Genomic DNA, 18,433 nt, shown 5'->3' on the forward strand with positions numbered 1-18,433 from the left:
TTTCAAAGCACAGCCCGAGGCAAATCTTGTGTGTTCAGGGTTTGTGAGGAAAAGGATCCCAAGGCAGGAGAGTGAGGGAAAAGGAGAGAGGAAGGAAGAGAATCAGGCAGTGCATCGTTCCAGGCTGGCCACAGCATCCTCAGAAAACACGGCTGTGGCCCAGTCCCACAGGATGTCAACAGAGCCGCCGTGGAAGCAAAGCACAAGTCCAATGGCAATGGCACAGAGGGGTTTAAGGAGTGACAAACTGAGCCAACAACTCCCTCCTTCTCAGTGCTTGGAGTCTGCACTCCTGGCAGGGCTGTTAAGAGTGTCTAAGGTCCATGGTCTCAGCGGGGCAGACCTGGCTGCTGGAACTGCTCTGGCTCCCACTGAGACAGACAAGAGCCATGGAGGTTGTGCCTGGGAGACTGAGTAGAACTATTAGGAGATGAGTGACAGCACCTGAGGCCCAGGGGGTGGGTGGAGCTCAGCAAATTCAATCCGGTGCTTCCACTGGGACTTGGAGGGCATGGGGCTTTAGTAGTAACCCAAGGTACTAGATCATCAATCCTTTTTTTACCAGTTTGAATTCCAATTTTACTATATTCAAGTTCTCAATTGTGCTAGGGTTTATTTCTGGTTCCATCTCTCTCTATGATGCACAAATGTATATTTCTAATAATGTTTACCTCTCTGGTGGTTCAATTTGCCATTCATTCATTTATTCAGTGTTTTCTTGGCTGTTTCCATAAGATCATGCATGTAGGTAAAGTCGTAATCATTTGAACCAGTTTTGTTAAAAAAAAAATTGGGGGGGGGGGTCGGTGCTGTGGCACAGCAGGTTAACGCCCTGGCCTGAAGCACCGACATCCCGTATGGAAGCCGGTTCCAGGCCCAGCTGCTCCACTTCCAATCCAGCTCTCTGCTGTGGCCTGGGAAAGCAGAAGATGGCCCAGATCCTTGGGCTCCTGCACCCTCGTGGGAGACCTGGAAGAAGCTCCTGGCTCCTGGCTCCTGGCTTCAGATCAACGCAGCTCTGGCCGTTGCAGCCAATTGGGGAGTGAACCATTGGAGAGAAGACCGCCCCCCCCCCCCCGCCTCACCTCTCTGTATAACTCTTTCAAATAAATAAGTAAATAAATAAAAAATCTTAAAATAAATTTGAGACTTGGAAGTAAATCACATCAAATGAATATATGTCTTGAAGGATTATCAATTTGTTTATAATTTATCTTACCTATCATTCATACAACAGGGGATTTTATTTAAAATATTTTTAATATTCAGCTATCAGTTATTTGAAAGAGCAGCACACAAAGATACACAAAGAGAATAATCTTCCGTCTGCTGGTTTATTCTCCAAATGGCCACAACATCCACGTCTGGGCTCCATGGAAGCCCCCACCCCTGATGCCAACCCCAGTGCCAATTCTCTGCCTTTTTTTTTTTTTTTTTTTTTGGACAGGCAGAGTTATACAGTGAGAAAGAGACAGAGAGAAAGGTCTTCCTTCCATTGGTTCACCCCCCGCAAATGGCTGCTACGGCTGGTGTGCTTTGCCGATCTGAGGCCAGGAGCCAGGTGCCTCCTCCTGGTCTCCCATGCAGGTGCAGGGCCCAAGCACTTGGGTCATCCTCCACTGCCTTCCCAGGCCATAGCAGAGAGCTGGACTGGAAGAAGAGCAACCGGGACTAGAACTCGGTGCCCCAACTGGGACTAGAACCCAGGGTGCCGGCGCCTCAGGTGGAGGATTAGCCTAGTGAGCCACAGCGCCAGCCTCTCTGCTGTGTTTGTACCTGGTCAGGTCTTTCCTAATTCTCAAAGTTGCTGTTCTACCTCCTTATTAATTTCCTTATTCTGATCCTGATATTAACCCTGTTCTTTCAGCAAGTGAACTTGCCTCTTATTCCCATCCCTACATCTATGACTAATTCTCTCCAGTGTGCCCTTTCTTCTAGCTTCATGCAAAGAAACATCTACTCTTCACCTCATCTGTGATCTCTTTATAGTCAACGTGTTTACCTCTGCTGTCATTTCACTTCTCCCTCTTTGTCTTCTTATAAACCTTTTCATTTCTTGAAATCTTCTGGATTTTAAATTTCTCTAGCTCCTTACTACTTTCTCTTTCCCAGTCACAAATGTACAGAGCCAACAAGTTCTTTCCTCGTTCTTCTTCCTTTGGTTGCTCCATAAACGTTTGCACCTTTCTTATACCCCAGAGTTTTATTTTTGGTACTGTTTTATTTCATGACTCATCGAATGAGATTGCTTCTAGGTAATCTCATTCACTCCTTGTGGCCCATGTTCTGCTGACCCCAGTGTTTTCATTTCTAGTTCAAACCTCACTCTTCATTTACACACTGTGCACTGGATCGCCTCCTCTGAGGTTTCACCAGCATCCCAAAACAATATGTACAAAACCCCACTATCAAACCCCTCCCCCAGATTTGGTCTTTACCATTTCTTCCATTGCTGTGAGTAACGTAACTGTCTACCCAGTCTCTCAAGCCAAACTGGGAGTGTCCCCAGGCTCCTTCCTCCCCAGCATCCAGCCTCGTCTTTCTCCTTAAATTCTGCAACATTCTTCTCTCTCCTGTGCCCCTGCTGTTAACTCTGACCCTAATCTTTTCTCTTTGGAACTACTGGCATAACCTCTCTGCTCTGAATGTTTTTTCATGATCTAAGCTTTTTCTGACTCCAGGGCATTTCCATGTACTGCCGATTGCCCCCTGTCCTTAAAATACATGCCTGCTCTGATCTTGACCTTGTCAAACATTTCTGGACATAATCATCAATTGAGATCTTTTTTTTTTAAAGAAATAGTTTTAGTTAAATCTCTCGTGTGTTTAAAACCCCCTAACAGCCCTCCATTGCCCTTGATATAAATTTCAATCCCTTTGCATGGCATAGAGATTATCTTCTCTAGTCCTTTCTGTCACCAAGATTCACACCCTATCTGCTCATCACAGAAAAGTTCTTACGTGTCCACTCCTCTGTCGTTCACATTGCTATTCCATGTCATTATGGGCAATATGTTCACTCAACTTTTTATCACCTGTAATGCTTCTACCACCTCCTCCCGTCTAACTGTCCAGCAAATCAGTGTTTGTTTGAAATGATCTTAAAAATCATGTAATCTTTTCCTTGCCAGCTCCTACTCTGAACTGATAATTTTCTTTTTTGTACTCCCATGTAGACCTATACCATAGTACCTTTAATGAACGTAATTATTTTTAGAACTATTTGTCTCTCCATAATAATGGATAGGCTAGATATTTCTTCATCAAAAAAATCATTTTAAAGTACTGTGATAAACATTAGGGACACAACTGTTGATGATGGAACCATTGCTTGCAAGAAGCATACACAGAGAAAGGTACAGAGACAAATATGCACAGGTAATGCAACAAATACCAGATAGCCTTTTTCACCTCCTATTCATCTTAGGGGCATTGAGAAAAGACATTTAGTTCTGTGAGCCTCATACTGTGCCTGACATGTTCCCTCAGTAAAGGTTTATAGTTTTGGAGGGCCTCAGTTGGGAAGGAGAGAGGTGGTGAACAACCAGTTCATACAATAACCAAAGGAGGCTCCCTACTGTCTTAGCCCATTTTCCCATCAATATGTACCTTCATATTCACTGAATGTTGCACTGGAACCATTGCATCTGAAAGCCCAAGGAACACAAGGCAGTTGCCAAAGAGGGTATCTTTGGCATGCTCTACCACCAAATTTGCAGAAGTTCTTGTTGCTTCTGCCTCTGCCTGGAACTCCAATCCCTTGGTGGAACTTGCAGCCAGTAGGTGCGTGGCAAGAAATAACAGTCTACCCACAGCCTTTGGCCACACGGTAGAGCCCAATGTGGTGACTACATCCCTCTTCCATTCCTCTCAGAATCTCACATCCATCAAAACTCAATGAAGCCCACATGATTCATGATCTTCTGTAGTCCGTGAGCACCTGGGGAGTTTATAAGCAGGGAAATCTGTGTTGGAATCTCAGTTTCACTGCTTACAAAGTATAACAATCACCCAGTCCTCAACCTTTTTGAACTGCAAATGCTTCATCTGTAAAAAAAAAAAAAAAAAAAAAAAAAAAAAAAAAAGATAAAATTTTCTTAAACAATAATCTGATTGAAAATGCCACAGGGCCAGTGCTGAGGCACAGCGAGTTAAAGCCCCAGCCTGCCAGCCTGCAGTGCCGGCATCCCATATGGGTGTCAGTTTGAGTCCTGGCTGCTCCACTTCTGATCCAGCTCTCTGCTAAGGCCTGAGAAAGCAGCAGAGGATGGCCCAAGCGCTTGGGCCCCTACACTCACATGGGAGATCTGGAAAAAGCTCCTGTTTCCTTACTTCAGATCAGCTCAGCTCCGGCCATTGCAGCCATTTGGGGAGTGAATCAGCGGATGGAAGACTTCTCTCTTTCTCTCTGTCTTCCTCTCTTTGTAACTCTGTCAAATAAATAAAAATAAATCTTTAAAAAGAGCTTAAAAATAAAATGTCTTATTAAGCATCTACTACATGACAATCAGAGCTCCCTTTCACTGAGAGCTGCCCCAAGAAGAAATGATTCCCTTTCATGGATCTGGTTTTTGGCATGTTTTCTCTTGTGGTTGCCTTCAGCCATATGGCCATATCTATGACTACTTCTACTTTTGCATCTCCTTGGCTTACCACTTCAACATACATCTATTAACTAGAAAATTAAATGTGGTTGTAATTACCCACCATCACTGGCCATCCTCCCAACCCACCTGGGCAACAAGGCTCCAGGCTGGGCTGACCCTGGCACTGGCTGGTCTGGAGCTGGCTGTGACTGGTTTCCCTTCTGATGGTCTGACTTCCAGTCTCAGGAACAGCGCACATTGCTCTAAATTGGTCACTCCACATGCTCTACTCAAGAGTCCACTCAGTCTTTCCCTGCCTCTCTTCCTCACCACAAATGACTCTGGTCAGTTCAAATACAGCACTGTTATTGAGAAAGGGGGGAGAAAAAATGGTTTCTCCCTATGGTCTTTTATTAAAAATGACTCACATCTCAGTTTGTAAGGTGAGGCAAAGAACAAAGAAAGATGACAGTGTGGGAAAATACAGGAGATACTGAAAACAATCAACAGGACAGGACAGCAGATGTAGCCCATTTTAGTCCAAGACTCCCCTCCCCCACCTCAAACACAAGTAGAACATTATAATTTATTTCCTCTAGTAGGCGAGAGAATTGCCACCTCCAGAAGGAACTGGATTCTCCATTCATCTCTGAGAATCTAGCAATTGGCCAATTTTTTGGACAATTCTTAACAAATCATTTAACTAATTTCCTTATAAGTTCTTTATCAAGAAACTAAATTCCTAAAATGTTCCTCCTCACTAGAAAAATCCCCTGACTCTGTCATCTGCTTTAAGCCACAGACTTACTCTACAGAAGTTTATTTTCTCACAGTCTGGAGGATCCAAGTCCAAAATTAAGGTTCTGGTCAACTCAGTTTCCTAGCTGGCAGCCAACCACCTTCATACTGTGGGTTCACATGGTGATTTGGGGTCTCCTCTTGTTAGGATGCCAATCCTTTCAGGGATACAGCTTAGGACTTTATTTCACATTAATTACTTCCTTACTTCAAACAGGCCACCTTGGATTTTAGGGCTTCCACACAAGGTGGAAGTCCATAGCACCTTTGGAAAGACAAAGTCAAAGGGACAGAATCACAGCAGGTGCATATTTAAGTCAATTACCCAGTGTCAGACATCAACTATGAAAAAGACTTAGCAAGTTGGATCATCCATCACCACTGCTTCTGTCACTGGGAGAGCTTTTGACAACACCTTCTCTTGTATTTCAAAGCACTTCGGGAGAGTTCAAAGAACTCTTGTAGATTGACTCTGACTGTATAACCTTGGTCCCTGACACTGCTGAGAACCCTCATTATAGAGGAGGTGTGCTTCTTCTGCCTACCATGTATCCCTCTCTCCTGACTGGAACAGCTAATAACCTCTTCATGCACCTAGCATCTGGTCATTTGCTCTCTGTTCTCCAGGGGTCCTGGGTGTGCCATGCTTCTTGCTCTCAGGCTGAAAACTCCCCTTTCATCTTTTGCAACACTTCTAGATGTGGGAGCCCGTCCTATTCCTCTGTGCAGTGCTATCCAAGAGCTGGCTACCTAGTCCACTGCGAACCAGCACTCCCTGGCCTCTCTGTGAAACGCATGCACAGCCAGCTTCCCTTGTCCTGCTGACAGCCTTGCCATGTCTCTGTGCGCTCTGCCATGCAGGCACTGCTTGCGTTGAAGAGGGTGTCTCCGTCTTGGGATTTCCCACACCCGTAGTTTCCCCACAGTGCAAGCTCCTCATCTTCTCCAGGCCTCCTGTCTGCCAGGGCAGAGGCCCGCAGGGAGCTGACAAAACCCCAGACACTGAGCCATGATGGGATGAGGAGAGTCTGGCTGCCCTTCACTTCCTGTCCCAAGCTTAAGGGACCAGACAGTCGGGGCTTTCCCTTTGGTCCTGGAGTGGAGTCACCCACAGGGAAAACCATGTCATCAGCACTTTTTGACTGTAATTCCATGAACCCTTCACATACATACACACACACACACACACACACACACACAGGATGATAAAAAATATGCTTAAAATATGGTAGTGATAAGGTGAAAAGTCACTGTTGGATACTTCTCTGAGAAGATCACTTAGTAAAACAGCAGGAAGAATAAAGAGCAAAATATGAAAGTATGGGACCATATAATGGAGAGGAGCTCTTGTTCTTCTCCTTGGTGTCTCCACAGTATGCATACACACACAGAGTGTCTGCTCATAGCAGCAAAATAGCTTCATATTGTCCCCTCCTTCTCTCCTCCTTTCCCTTCTACTCTTGCTTCACTGTCTCTCTCTATTCCTTCTTTTGTGCCTTCCTCCCTCCCTCCCTCCCTCCATTCTTCCCTTCTTCCCTCCCTCCCTGGCCATCAGATGAATGAGCCAAATAATGCAACAAACCAGAGAACCATCTCTTTATCTCAGTACTGCTCTCTGTAGATGGCTGGGATGCTTACTACCAGTGCACACTTCTTATCTTGAACAGTTTCCCTCACACTTTCCCAGTAACTGTCCCAATAACTAGGAGGGAAGTGTGGTCCAGGCAGCACGTGGGCCCCAGCCTGGCTCTGCTCAGAAATATTTCCATAGCACATCGTCTACCTTCTCGTTAACATACATCACCGTCAGCTCTACTGTTCACCCATGAACAAGTCATTGGTCTCTCAAAGGTTCAGAAAAATGGACAGTAGCTTCTAATCTCAAATAGGGTAGGAACTCTTGGTCAAAAGCTCATTTCTTGTCAGCTTTAACATACAGGCTCTAAGAGCAATTACTCTTACACCCCTCAGAAATAAAAATTCCTCACATCTGCCAAGTTCTGCACATTCACAGAGCACTTTAACATTAGTTATTCCATTTAGTATCTCAACCACCATGGGCATTAGGTAAGACGCATGTATAAAGAATGATAATCATAGCAACAACTTTTATTGAGAGCTTACTTTGTGCCATTGGCCATGCCACATGCTTTGTATGGATTATCTCGGATTGTCTTCATCTGTTTTCCACTTCTGTGACTGAATAACACAGACTGAGTAAGTCATACATAAAGATTTGTTCAGCTCATGATTCTGAAGGTCTAAGGTTGAGTGGCCACATCTAGTGTGAGCCTGCTGGTTGATGAGGACTGTGCAGAATTCCAAGGCAGCACAGAGCATCACATGGCAAGCTAATTCAGGTCTCTCTTGTTATAAAGCCATTACTGCAACCATGGGAATCCACCCCTAATGATCTTATCTAGTCCTAATTACTTCTCAAAGGTCTCACCTCCAAATACCATTATTATTATTATTATTATTATTATTATTTTGACAGGCAGAGTGGACAGTGAGAGAGAGAGAGAGAGAGAAAGGTCTTCCTTTTTGCCATTGGTTCACCCTCCAATGGCCACTGCGGCCAGTGCGCTGCGGCCGGCGCACCGCACTGATCCAAAGCCAGGAGCCAGGTGCTTCTCCTGGTCTCCCATGCGGGTGCAGGGCCCAAGGACTTGGGCAATCCTCCACTGCACTCCCAGGCCATAGCAGAGAGCTGACCTGGAAGAGGGGCAACCAGGACAGAATCTGGCACCCCGACCGGGACTAGAACCCGGTGTGCCAGCGCCGCAAGGCAGAGGATTAGCCTAGTGAGTCGCGGCACCAGCCTCCATTATTATATGACTTGGGGGAATTAAACTTCCAACACATGGATTCTGGGGGACACGTCCAACCCATAGTGTGATTATCATAACAGCTCTACAGTAATTCCTGGTGGCAGATGAGAAAACGGAAGTACAGAGAGATTAGATGATTTGTGCCCATATTACAGATGAGAGCTCCAGTAATTGATCCCAGCAAATGAAATTTTCAAGTCTAGAATGAAGCTCTCCAAGGCTCTGTCTAAGGCACTATGCTGTTTTTCACATTTCCCAGTTACCTGATGGTCTTGGACCATTCAGTGCAGCTTTCAGATGTCACCATCCCAACCTAAAAGAGGTCAGGCACAGTGGTCAGTCAACTGTGCCCACAGGTCAGTGTCTGAACAGACACAAAGCCATCTCACCAAAGGCAAACAGAGAATCCCCACTGGAAATGACTAACAGGGATTCTTTGCTTCTGAGGCAAGAGCTGGAATCTATAACTAGTTAGCACCAGTTCCACTGGCGTGCTCTGTCTACAGAATGCAGACTATGGCATTTGGCAATGGCTCTTAAATTTGGCACACGCCACACTCCTCTGGACCTATGAGATAACATAACCAAATGTTTTCTGATGCTGTAAGAAATGAGTATTTTGCAGGTAGCAGGAAATGCAAACATCCCCACTACAGGAGACTCACTCCATCCAATCCCAAGGGCAAAATGGCTCACACCCTCTTGACCCTTCTAAAGGTTAAATGTGAGCAAGGGCCTAGATAAATGGTCACAATGCAAACAAAATCATGTAAATAAATGCATCTCTGATCTGTGCAGGCTGGTGATGCCAAATATACCATCTGCACCATTTCTCATGATGAGCTGACTTTTTTTCCCTGTGTGTCCCAAGCAGTGAGAAGACGGCCTCATTTATGCAGACCAAGGCTTGCATCTCTTGGAAATTATTTTTAAAATTTCATACCCACAGATGATCAGTGACATTTTTGTCTTTTTCCAGGTTAGGCTGCAGTCAGAAGAAAGAGAGAAATCCCACTAGAAAGTAGCAGGGGAGGTGTTGAGGCCTGAGAGAGTGCTTGCAGTGTATTGTGATTTTGAGTGGGTCCTGTTGTATCTGTAATCTAAGCACCCTCACTTTGTCTGTTTGTTCATAGTCACTTAGAAAAAGTATTGTTGACATCTACTTATGTTGGGTATTACCATTGCAAAGATGAGTAAAATATGCTACCTGCTTTGGAAGGACATTCCTTGTGCTGTGAGAATTTGCTTGGCACGGTTTATGGATAACCTCTTGTGAAAAAAAAATGAGGAATCTCTAATCAGAATCTTTTGCAGAACTTCTGAAAAATACAAATCACTGTGACTCTTTCTTTGGTTATCAATGGGCCTAATGTTGGGCTCAGGCATCTGCTTTAGGCATTTTTTTTTTAAAGAAAAGAAAATGAAACTCTTAGGTCTAGCATTGGCAAATATTTTCTGCCGAGAGCCAGATAGTAAATATTTTCCATTTTGAGGGTCCTACAGTTTCTGTTGCAACTCCTCACCTCTGCCATGTCACACAAAAGCATTCACAGACAATATGAGAATACGTGAGCCTGGCTGTGTTTCAATAAAATGTTATTATTACACAAATAAGCAGGGCTCTGGATTTAACCTTTGGGCTGTAGTTTTCTGACTCCTGTTCCAACTGAGTTGTAGTTTTCTTGACTCAGTTTGAGATCTTGTGTGCAGAAAACATTGCGACTTTGGAGAGGGTGTGACAGGCACTCCTGTGTATGGTGGGAAAAGGGGTTGCTCTTACCTTTCGAACTTTTTCTCAATTAACAAAGTAATGTGGCTTTTCCCTACCCATGCCATGGTAGAGAAAACCATATATTTTGAAATAATTCTTTCAGTGATCAGATTACACTGAATCAGATCAAATCCTTTTCAGAGATCCACAAAGTAAATTCCAGTCCCTTTGGAGGTAGAGAGTCTTATTAGATACACAGTCTAAACCAAGCAATCAATCTAATTACATTCTAAGCTTTTCTAAGATCAGAATATAAATAGATATACCTGAGGTTATTAGATGTAGAATTGCTATTTATAGCCATATATGTGGAGAAAGTTCTTAAATCTTGAGAGCAGACTGAAGTTCTTAATTGACATATGATCATATTTGATGTAACTAAGGAAAACAAATCAACTCTTGACTGTAAACTCTTGGTATTCCTTTCTAAGATCCTGAAATTCCCTTAGTACTTATTAAGGGTGTATTTACATCAACAAATATGTTTGAATCAACAATGTTGGATTAAACAATGTTGGATGAACTGTAACCCTTTGATAAGAGAATTTTTGAGGGAGAAACTAAACAGGATACACCTAAGGCATTGGTGATAAACGCAACAAGAAGGGAGCACAGCTATCAATTGCTTCTTCCTGAGTGGAGGTGGAGTGGGGGAAGTGGAAGGAAGGAAAGGCATCATGAGGGTTCTGAAAGAACCATGGAGAGGAAGTAACATTTGAGCTGGGTACTGAGGGGTGAGTAGGAGTTCTCCATCAGGGAAAGGGCAGAGGAGGGGGTCTTCCATCAGCAGCAGCTCAGTGTTAGAAAGAGCATTTCATATGGAAGGAGCAACATGTAGGCTAATTTGACTTCAGCACAAGCAGAGTGCCTGAGGATAGCAGAAGATGCAAGACAGAGGGGTGGTGTGAGATAGACGCTGAAGGAACTGTTTGTTGGTAACACTAAAGCTTGGGCATCTTTTTTTTTAAATAGGCTAGGGGAGGGGCTGGAGCTATGGTGCAGTGGCGCTGTGGCGCAGTGGGTTAAAGCCCTGGCCTGCAGTGCCGGCATCCCATATGGGCGCTGGTTCGAGTCCCGGCTGTTCCACTTCCCATCTAGGTCTCTGCTATGGCCTGGGAAAGCAGTAGAAGATGGCCCAAGTCCTTGGGCCCCTGCACCCACTTGGGAGACCCTGAAGAAGCTCCTGGCTCTTGGCTTTGGATCAGCTCAGCTCTGGCCCTTGCAATCATTTGGGGAGTGAACCAGTAGATTAAAGACCTCTCTCTCTCTCTATCTCTCTAACTCTTTCAGAAAAAAAAAAAAAATAAATAAATAAATAAATAGGCTAGGGGAACCATTTAAGCTTTAAAGCCAGAAACTGACATGATCTTAGCTGCGATTTTGACAGATGATGTTGGGCTATGAGTCAGAGGGGGTCTTTAGCCTACTAAAATGTTCATAATTTGTTCCCTATACAGAGGTGATGCAACCTTTCTCCAGGAAGCTCAGCACATTCCCCAAATGCCAGGATCCCGGGAAAGTGCATCCATGTCACAGCCCCCACCCCCTGTAGAGTGGACAGGGTACCCACGCAGGCCCATGGCACAGCTCTGTCACCTGCTTCATCCCTAGCAACTTGTGGACGTGTGTGGCCATAAGAGGCTACAGAGCAAGAAACAGACACTGACACTCAAAACTCTTCAACAGAGAAAGAGACACTCTTAATCCCAAGTCTGTTTCCTTGTAGAAAGACAGAACTCATGGCCCTCTCAGTCTTCTGATCCAAGCCATTCCCCATACTCCACAAATGGGCTCAGCACGTGCCTCAAAAGGCACTCACCACTAGCACGTGGCCCTGGACTTTCAGTCCAACGCTGGCCCCATGCTTCTCCCAGGTTCAGGTCTTTCACTGTCTATGCACAGCACCAGCCCTGGAGCGTTGGTACAATGTGAGTGCTTCACTGCACAGCCACAGTCATGCCTTCGATCCCTGAAGTTTGTGTTCTGCAGCCTCTCCGAACGGCAGCTCCTCCACCCGTAGCCCTGCCTTATGGCTCCTTCAGGTCCCTTCCTCTCCAGCACCTCAGCCATCCTCTTAGCTCTTCCCTCATGCTCCTCTCCGCGGCAGGCTTCGGGGAAGTCAGAAGGGGCTGCTGCTCAGGGAAGAGCAGGGATCCCACTACTGCAAAGGTGGGTCTGGGCTGAGCAGGTGTTGGACAGGGCCTTTCACGTGGATTTTGTGAACAGAACTTACAGACCACACTAGGCGTCCTAATGATGCCCAGTAGTGATAAGAATTCACTCCATTCTTATCACTGCCAAGGTTAGGGTGTCACGTGGGACTCCTGCGTCCCATAGCAGAGAGCCTCGGTTTGAGTCCTGGCTCTGCCCCTTATTCCAGCTTCCTGCCAGTGTGCACTTTGGGAGGCAGCAGGTGATGATTCAATTATTTGAGTCCCTGCTACCCATGTGGGAGACCTTATCAGCAGTGATAAGAATTCACTGTGGCACAGTGGGGTACGCTGCTGCTTGGGGTACTCGCATCCTATATCATCCTATATCAGAGTGCCTAGGATCCAGCCCTGCCTCTTGCCCTCTGTCCTTGTCACTCTGCCTTTCAAATCAATCAATTTTTAAAAAAGAATTTTCTCTATGGTGTTTACTGCTTTAATATGGAAACTAATAGAGTGATTGCATGAGTCCCCTTTATGGAAACTGAATTTCTAAATTCAAGTAATGGGAACAATAAAGTCCTTGCCGGGCCACCTTAGTACTGTGAAGAAGATCTTTCTCTCCAGTGATGGCCAGGAAGCAGACTGGGCCACTGCACAAGGAAAGCAGCTGTTTGGACCAGAGAACAAGCCCGCAGGCTAAGGAGGGAGAAAGGGGAAGAAACACCTTCTCACCTGACTTTATTTCTGGTCATAAAAGAACTGATCACTCTGCCAGGATAAAACAACAATTTTCTTCTATTTTTTTGCTTTCACAGTCATCTTTCTTTTCTATTTCTATTTCATTCCTGTGTGGCTATACATCAGGAATACTCGGGCCACTTTTTTCTAGTTTGTTTTCCTTTGCCTTCAACCACAAGGAAATTACTCAATGTTACTTATGCTTATTTAAAAACAAATGAAGGCCGGCACCACGGCTCACTTGGCTAATCCTCTGCCTGCTGCGCTGGCACCCCGGGTTCTAGTCCCGGTTGGGGCGCTGGGTTCTGTCCTGGTTGTTCCTCTTCCAGTCCAGCTCTCTGCTGTGGCCCGGGAAGGCAGTGGAGGATGGCCCAAGTGCTTGGGCCCTGCACCCGCATGGGAGACCAGGAGGAAGCATCTGGCTTCTGGCTTCAGATTGGCGCGGTGTGCCGGCCATAGCAGCCTTTTGAGGGGTGAACCAACGGAAAATGGAAGACCTTTCTCTGTGTCTCTTTCTCGCACTGTATAACTCTGCCTGTCAAAAAAAAAAAAAAATGAAAGGAGACCACCTATCATGAAACTTGTTTAATAAATGCCACGTTGAATGTTTAGCACATACCGTTTTCAGCAAAATGTCCTATTGCTGTAGATCATTATTTATTTATTTATTTCGAAAGTCAGAAAGACAGAGAGGTAACATCCCAAATGCCCACAACAGCCAGGCCTGGGCCAGGCCAAAGCCAGGAGCCAAGAACTCAACCCAGGTCTCCCACATGGGTAGCAGGGACTCAAATAATTGAATCATCACCTGCTGCCGCCCAAAGTGCACATTGGCAGGAAGCTGGAATAAGGGGCAGAGTCAGGACTCAAACCGAGGCTCTCTGCTATGGGATGCAGGAGTCCCACGTGACACCCTAACCTTGGTTGCACAAGTCCTGGCCACATTTGTCATTATTTAAACACACTTTTTAGTTCTTTTCAAGGATTGGGTTTGGCTAATTGAGCTTGGAAACAATCAAAAAAAGGCTGACAACTCTTTGGATGTAAATGGGAAGAAAAAAACTGAAATGTTAACTACTAAGTTATAGCCAACTATTGCTCCCTTACCGTTAGTGATGGAAATATAGTTTGCTGTGCCATACAAAAGGATACCTTTATATTTTGAATTGCAAGTTTCTAATTATGTGCAAGGGTCATGACAGAATTGATCTGAAAATATGTTAAAAATTGGGGCAAAGGATGCCATATTATTAAACAAAAACATTTGAAAATGAAAAGTCTCATGCATGCTTCATGGTGCAAGATGAGATTTTTATTAAAGTGAGTTTTAAATGCTGATTAATCCTCTTGAGAGTCAGCTTCCCAAAGCATTGGGTTGTATTCAAGTCTTTCCAAAACAGCACATCACCTCCACTATTCTGAATATTAATTGAACAGCATTAGAATTAAGAAGACAAAGCAAGATGTAAAACATGGTTAGAACTGCCAGGGCTTCCATCTAAATAAGTCATTGGAAATACAAGTGAGGAAGAGAAAAATGCTGTAAATTGGTCTTATCAGAGCAGCGAAGCTTCCTCTGAGCCCTTTTCCAAAATGAATTTGCCACTTTGAAGCTCAAGGAAGCTTCAGCTATGACTTGGCCTTGTATGTATTTATATGGACAATTCTGACCAGAAATAGAGTTCTGTTTTTGACTTGTGATTTGGGACAATATCAGGGACATTTTCTTTGGGAGAGAAGGAGCAAGAGATGCCCAAGAATATTATCCAGTTGATAGAATTTTCCCAATTCCTTATTTTATATTTCTATTTCCATCTCAGGCTACACTCAGAAATCAAAGAATTAGCCAAATTTAATCAAACAAAATGTCACTGTGTTTTCAAAACAACTCATTAAGCTCTGAATCAAGGACTGCAAGCAACTTAGGACTTATTGTCATAATATTCTATTTTTTTTTTTTTTTTGAGATTCAACTTCTTTTATCTCTCAGATCCAGTTTGGTGGTAGATAAAATCCTCTTTTCTCCACCAGAAGCAAACTAAAATACCAGTTTTGATTACAAACCAGAGGGAATTTTACATTTTGTTGTCTCCTTAAACGGTTGCTGTGTATTTGAGTGATAGCTCTTTGTTTGCAAGGATGCAAAAGCCACTCTCACATCTAATTCTAATGAGATAAATGGCATTACGAAGGGAATATTAAAAATTTACAGCCTTCTTTACTAAGTTTATTTGTCAGCCGTACATGCTGAATATTGCATAGCGCACACACACACACAAAAGCATACAATCCTAACGATGAAAAAGACATGAGGAGATAACGATGCAATCATAGCACGTCTGATGGCGTTTGCATATCTCTGTTGCTGTTTGGCACATCACTTAATTGTATTGCGCCAAACTGGCAGAGTCACACAATATGTTAGTGTACAGGGTCCTCAGTTTAAGGGGAAAATCTCGAAGTGTTAACTATACACTGTCTAATTATACAACCTTACTGTCCCAGAATGTGATTTCCAAAACCATTTCTGACATATGGGAAAAGGGTAGAACAGCTGGTCATTAAGGTTTTCTCAAGACTATTTAGCAACACACTTGATTGTAATTAAAGTGAGACACTAAATACTGCACTTGTGCTACAATGTATTTTTAATTTTTATGGCATGTGCTAAAAGTAAATAGATGCGCAGCCGTCAAGTTTCTTCATTCAGCATCCAACTTGTCAAAGATGCATGTCTGCTGGGCCGATCCCCGGCAGGGTCCTGGTCTAAGTCAGTTACATCCATTCGTGGAGTTTAAGTTTGCCTTTCAGGCACACAGGAAATGGCTATTTGCAACTGCCAGGCAAAGCACGACATGAAGTCATTCACTCATTCACCCATCAAACACTGCTTGGCCAGGCAAAGCACGACATGAAGTCATTCACTCATTCACCCATCAAACACTGCTTGGCCAGGCAAAGCATGACAAGAAGTCATTCATTCAAACACTGCCCATCGAACACTGCCTGGCATGAGTTCGTTTGCCCTTGTTACGGAAGCTCCTGTAGGTGCTATGGGAGCACTAAGGAGGAGCACCTGGCCCCCACTGGAGGTGTTCCTTGAATACAAATTATTTTAGGCAACTAAGAAATCTTGGAATTCAGGGGATGAGGAGTATGGGGTGGAGGCAGAAGAATAGTAGAAGCAGAGGGAGTAGCTTACAAAGAGGCATGGAGGTGAAAGAGAATATTATAATCTGAACTGAATCTGAATATTTAAAATGCCCTGGCACTTGAAATTCATTATCTCATCGAATCCTCATAGCAAGCCTGGTGGTAAGTACTGTTATTATCTATAATCTACAGATGGGGAAGCTAACCGTCTGGTCTGTGGTACAAGAATTAATGGGTAAGTCAATCAAGATTCAAACCCAAGATTGTGTGAGTCCCAAGTCATTATCTTTTTCCATATTGCCTTTCCCAATTATCATACACTTGTATCAAAAAGTTCGTGGAAAATGCGTATTATGAAAAAACAATATGTGTGCATGGGCTTCATTTTATTTTCCTTATTGCATCAGGGTGAACATTTGGCACCGTTGTTAACAGGCTGCTTGACATGGCTTCATCCCGTATTGTAGTGACTGGGTTTAAGTCCTGGCTCCACTTCTAATTCCAGCTTCCTGCTAATATGCACCCTGGGAGGCAGCAGGTGATGGCTCAAGTACTTGGGTTCCTGCCACTAGGCTCCTGTCTTCAGGATGACCCAGCCCTGGCTATTTGGGCAGAAAACCAAGGGAGTTAAGATTCTCCCTCTCTCTCTTCTCTACCTCCCTACCTCCCTCTTCTCTGTGTGTGTGTGTGTGTGTATCTGTCTATCTGTCTGTATGTCTGTCTCTCAATATCTCTTTACCTTTCAAATACAATGAAAATAAATAAATATTTTTTTAAAAATTCTGGACCAAAATACACTAACCATTAATTCCATTTTTATGACCTTTTTGAATACCGCGTGTGTGTGTGTGTGTGTGTGTAAAGTATGTGTATTTAATTTTAAAAGAATTTGGTGTATAAACCCAACAATCCTTATTTTTAAAAAAAATTATGATCATGAGATTCAAAAGACGACAGACGGCGAGAAAATAGTTGGAAATCATGTATTTGACAAACGACTTATATTTAGAATATAATTCTAATTCAATATAATTCAATTCTCAACACTAAGAAAACAAATCACCAATTAAGTAAATGAGCAAAAGATTGAGGCACTTGACCAAAGAAAATACATGTTGACAAATAAGCAAATTAAAAAACGCTCAACATCATTAGCCATTAGGGAAATGCAAATGAAACCACAAGGAAATGCCACTACTGACATTAGAATGCCTAACATAATAAAAGTAATGGTAATATCAAGTGTTAGCAAGAGTGTGGAGCCACTGGAATTCACACATTGCTGCTGGGAGTGCAAAACTGTGCAGCCGCTCTGGGAAAGTTTGGTAGCTTCTTATAAAGTTCAACATTTACTTTCCATATGATACAGCAAACTCACTCCCAGGGATATACCCTAGAGAAATGAAAATTTATGGTCACACTAAAACCTTCATGTGAATATTTACACTTGATTTTAGCCAAAAGGCTGAGAATTAATTGTATGTGAATATTTAAAGCAGTATTACTCATAATCTCCAAAACCTGGAGACAATTCAAGTATTCTTCAATAAATCAATCAATAAATACACTCTTGTATCCAGACAGTAAAATACTGCTGAGTCATGAAAAGGGATGAATATTGATATACACAATTACATAGATGAGTCTCAAAGGCATTATACTGAGTGAACAAAAAAAGCCAGTTTCAGAAGGTTACATACTTGGGAATTTGGAGCACGGAGGGGTGTCTGTGTGTAACTACTACTGTTCTGTATCCTGACTGTGGTAGTAGGTACAGGAACCTATATACGTGATAGTATAGGAAGACCACCAATAGCATCTGCTAATGAGTTATTAATAATGTACGTTCTATACATATGAGTTTGCAATTAAGTGGAGAGACTTCCCAAACAATGAAAAGAACTATGCAATATTAGTAACAGTTTTAGTCATTAGAGAAAATGCTTAGAATATTCCGGGTACCACACTAGACCTGCCAGACTTCATATACTCCCATAGAATCCTTTCAACAGAATAGAAGGTAAGCGTTGATATCCTCACTTTAGCAGTAAACAGATCAAAACCCAAAGCAATTAAGTAACTTTCCCAGGGATTTACAAACACACACAAACATACACAAAGGTAGGGAGTCGCAAGATTAAGTATGCCCAACATAGAAGCCCATAGTTTTCCCATAATGCAACATTAGTGCCTTCTTTGAATCATGGTGCTACATAGCGACATGACATAGTAATTCTGAAGAAATAGTGTATAACATGAGGGGATTGTGAATTGTGAAAAAAAGTCAGACCTAAGTCGCTGCAATGCTGAGATCCTCCTTGTGGGAATACTCAGGCCTTCTTTTCCTGGATATCTACAAGCATTTTATTACCCATTTAAAGGATCTCCAATAGATAGTGGCTT

General features: G+C 43.4%; 1 long non-coding RNA gene across 9 annotated transcripts in view; it reads right to left on the reverse strand.

Moving 5' to 3' along the window:
- LOC103350974 (uncharacterized) overlaps positions 1 to 18,433 on the reverse strand; it is a 183,647-nt gene that overhangs the window by 32,691 nt on the left and 132,523 nt on the right. For 7 of the 9 annotated variants that reach the window (XR_011381441.1, XR_011381440.1, XR_011381439.1 and 4 more), the window contains one exon: positions 4,333 to 4,430. The exons of the other annotated variants lie outside the window; for them this stretch is intronic. This is a non-coding gene — a long non-coding RNA (uncharacterized lncRNA). The remainder of the gene's footprint in view (positions 1 to 4,332; positions 4,431 to 18,433) is intronic. 9 annotated transcript variants of the gene reach the window in all.

The sequence above is a fragment of the Oryctolagus cuniculus genome, chromosome 13 (assembly GCF_964237555.1).
Source record: "Oryctolagus cuniculus chromosome 13, mOryCun1.1, whole genome shotgun sequence".
Taxonomy (NCBI): Eukaryota; Metazoa; Chordata; class Mammalia; order Lagomorpha; family Leporidae; genus Oryctolagus; species Oryctolagus cuniculus.